This window comes from Sinocyclocheilus anshuiensis, unplaced genomic scaffold (genome assembly GCF_001515605.1).
Source record: "Sinocyclocheilus anshuiensis isolate Anshui unplaced genomic scaffold, SAMN03320099.WGS_v1.1 scaffold535, whole genome shotgun sequence".
In the NCBI taxonomy this organism is placed as follows: Eukaryota; Metazoa; Chordata; class Actinopteri; order Cypriniformes; family Cyprinidae; genus Sinocyclocheilus; species Sinocyclocheilus anshuiensis.
In genome coordinates, this window is record NW_015551063.1 from 719128 (window position 1) to 723446 (window position 4319).

The following is a 4319-nucleotide window of genomic DNA, read 5'->3' on the forward strand; positions in this document are numbered from 1 at the left end:
GAGTTCCTGAAGAGGAACGTCTCAGGTTACGTATGTAACCCTAGTTCCTCGAGGGAACGAGACGCTGCGTCTCGGTGCCATACTTCCGGCGTCCCTGCCAGCGCTTGCTTCATTCCTAGGAGCTGACGCTGGTCTCACCGCACGTGCTTTTATAGCTTCCTGGTCATTACGTCACCCACCGTGACGTCTCGCCCATCTATTGGTCTGATTACACACGAGGTTCAGAGCCCGTCACGCTGAAGGGCGTTCCCCTAGCGTTTCCGACGCAGCGTCTCGTTCCCTTACGTACATACGTAACCTGAGACGTTTTTCTTGTCCACTATTTTGACCTACTAAATTTAAATCAGATTATCAGATTTGGTAATTGTTGTTATACAGTATCTGGCAATATCTGTGATGATCTGCTTTGAAATGCATAAATCTTGTACATTTTATTGAATACCAACTGTCTCCAGTACACCTACACATGGTTATTGTAGGATAGATATCTTTGTCTGTGAAGGACCTTTCTAATAGGAAACACATGTGTCACCATTAATGGCTCAATATAATGGTTTTTCACTTTCTGTATATCAAAATTGTGCTTCATATGGTCACATCTACATTTACTGTTTCTATTGATTGAACCGGACTTCATTAGGTTACACCATTTTTAAAGGAATAGTTCACCCCAAAACTAAAATTTGCTGATCCTCAGGCCATCCAAGATGTAGATGTTTCTTCGTCTGAACAGATTTGGAGAAATGTAGCATTGCATCACTTGCTCACCAATGGATCCTCTGCAGTGAATGGGTGCCGTCAGAATGAGAGTCTAAACAGCTGATAAAAACATCACCACAATCCACAAGTAATCCACACCACTCCAGTCCATCAGTTAACGTCTTGTGAAGCAAAAAGTTGCGTGTTTGCAAGAAACAAATCCATCGTTAAGATGTTTTTCACTTCTAACTGTTGGTTCTTCTATCCATAATATTTCTTTCTCCAGTAAAAAAAAAAAAAAGTCGTCTTGTCTGAATCTGGTGAGAAATATGCCCAGATCAAGCACTGTTTACAAGCAAAATCAGTCCAAAACTGTCCTTAACAAATATGTCAGTGTATTTGATGTGAGAGAACAACAGAGGATGGACTTTTTCACTGGAAGAAGAAATATGGATTATGGACTCATATGTTGGCCAGAAGCAACGGTTTAAATTTAAAACACCCTAATAATGGATTTGATTGTTACGAACAGCTTTTTGCTTTTCAAGACATTAACTGATGGACTGGAGTGGTGTGGATAACTTGTGGATTATTGTGATGTTTTTATAAGCTGTTTGGACTCTCATTCTGACGGCACCCATTCACTGCAGAGGATCCACTGGTGAGCAAGTGCTGTAATGCTAAATTTCTCCAAATTTGTCCCATTTTTGGGTGAACTATTCCTTTAAGGGTTGGATCAAGGATAAATAACTCTTTAATGTAACACCCATACCCACTGTTAACTTTTTACAGTGTATATTGAGCTGTAATGAGAATGCAACAGAGCAAAAATATCAATGTTTGGCAACTTGAACCTTGCTTGGAAAATGCACAATGAAGTCATAGCTACATTCAAACATAAATGGAATTTAGGGCAGTCATTTCATGCTAGTCATAAGCTTCAAATTGAATCTTTGTATTGCATGCAGCTGTTCTCTTGTAGCCAGAGTGACAGAGCGAGTTTTCATTGATGGAAAGGCTTACAGTAACAAAACCCAGCCAACTTCAGTGTTTGTTCAAAAAAAGCAGTGCTTCTTAAGTCCTTCTTCTGTCCTTCTAGACAGACACAGATGTTTTGGGATCTGGGTGGATGACTTTGACAACACACATGACCTGCTCTACATATGTTGCCCTCTGATTTGGCCTTTTGCTGTGTGGGCTTGACCCACAATAGCTCTCTTATATCACATACAGGACACCCAGTGAGAACAGATTGTAGAACCAGGTTTCCAGTATCCATAAAACTCACAGCTTGTGAAAGCCTGACCCTTGTATGAACAAAATCTGTGAAGATGTCTTGAAAATCAAGCTGGAGACACAAAGTAAAACAGGAACAGAAATTAAACTTAATCACCTTAAACTGCACACAAAACATCTCGCTCCACTCAGGAAGACTAATGGTTCATTTAATACTACTTAATAAACTTACTGGCCTCTGACATTGTTGTTTGTTACTTCAGGTGTCTTCAGCTGTTCAAAAATATTGTCCAAAGTAAATGTGAAAAATAGTATTGTATCTTGTATATGCGTTTTATAATAAAAATGTATGCATTCAGCAGACGCTTTTATTCAAAGCGACTAACAGTGCATTCAGGCTATACACTTTTTACCAGTATGTGTGTTCCCTGAGAATCGAACCCAATGACCTTTTGCACTGCTAACGCAATGCTCTACCACTGAGCCACAGGAACATTTGAATTATGTATGCGGTGAATTGTTTAAAGAGTTAACAAATGTAAAAGATTTTTAAAGAACTTGAAAGAGAAACTGGGATTTTTTTTAATTTTTTTTTTGGTAGAGAAAGACTGACCCCTGGTGATTACTTCAGGACGAGGTATGCATGTCTGCATGTTTCATTCAACAAGAAAAATGTGCAGAAAACCTGTGTTAGAACAATAAAAAGTTTATCAGAGTAAGAAATATGAAGCCTTTTGCTAAGGTTTATTTTAATATGCTACGTTTTTATTTTTTACTTACATAAATATATAAACGTGTTAAGTAAATATGTATCACATTTATATTATCAGTGTTCTTGTCATAAATAAATAAAAGAATGAATGAATGAATGTTAATTAATTATAAAAGATATACGCATAATCTGCTGGAGGGTCTATACGGATAAGGTGTAATGGTTAATCTGAGAGTCTGCCTCCCATATGTGTTTTCACACTTACCCCTCGGTTCATTCATGACAATATCATAAGATTCTTCCTCGTTCACTTCTTGAAAAACCTGAGAGAAACCTTGAGCTTGAGGAAAAACTCTGAATGAAGATGTTTCCACATCTGCACAGTCATAAGCAATGTTAAAACGCTCCATATTATTCATCTAAAACGTTCTCCATAGCCTAGATTAAACATAATATTTATGAAAATTAAATGTATGCTATGCTTATATATTGATTGTATAAAGCCATACTTCCACTAGATAGATAGATAGATAGATAGATAGATGTCTCTATTCGCACAATAATACAGATGAGCGAGCTAATTAATTTGATTATGACCTCTTGTTTATGCGCGAGTAAGCAAGCACCGCGTAACTCACTCTCTATTGGCTGTTGCACTGCTGAAGTTTTAAAAGCCAGACAGAGTGGAGCCAACTTTCGTGACGTCACATGACCGTAGCACAACTTCAGGACAGCGCATGTATAACAAGGCAAACAGCCTTATCCTTAATCTTCCGCCTTTATATCTAGAGACTATAGTTCTAAGTGTAGGCTACTTGATAGTCGCTCATTGTGTCAAGTCTGGTTGTGTCAAGTACACAAGTTACTTAATTACACAAATTAGGCTGTTTGTTTCCCAGATAATATTCACAGAAATAGATACAGTATATAAAATAATATCGCCCAATGTTACGTAAAACGTTTTTTTAAAAGTCAGTTTTAATTAACTGTTGGCTAAATTGTATTAATTTGTATGAGTACATTTCGGTCTGTTTTACAAATTGCAATAAAAACGGGGGATAAATTTAATAAATCGTTAAAGCAGATTAAATCATCTACATATTCTATTTTTATTCAGCTGCATATACGCATTGCAAAGTTGGGCATTTTGGATTATTATTATTATTTGTTATTAGATGTAATAATGATTTGAGAGTGGTAAAACATCCATAAATCTCAATAAAGACAATAAAGAAAAAACAACAACTAAACGATAATAATAATAATAATAATAATAAATTCAATGCCAGATATAGCAAGTTAAATCGAATTAATACTAATAACGTAATAGGACACTGTAAAATTGTAAAAGAATAAATTATATAGAGCTAATTTGATCATTTACAGTTACATTAACCTTCATATAGGACACCAAAACAGGTATTTGTCTGTTAGTAAATGCCTTCTAATGTTCCATCTTAAAACCACTATAGAGAAACCATAATACTCGCATAATATCATACTATACTCTATTTATCACAGACATCTTTTAATGATCTCAAGTGCATGCACTGTGCTGCTACCACTGTAGAGGAAGAAGAGTAGTCGGTTGTCAAATGGGCGGAAGGATATGCAGTATTGTGATTCGCCTCCAGTCTGTTTGACGCCAGGACGGGTGAGAGACGAGGGAAAG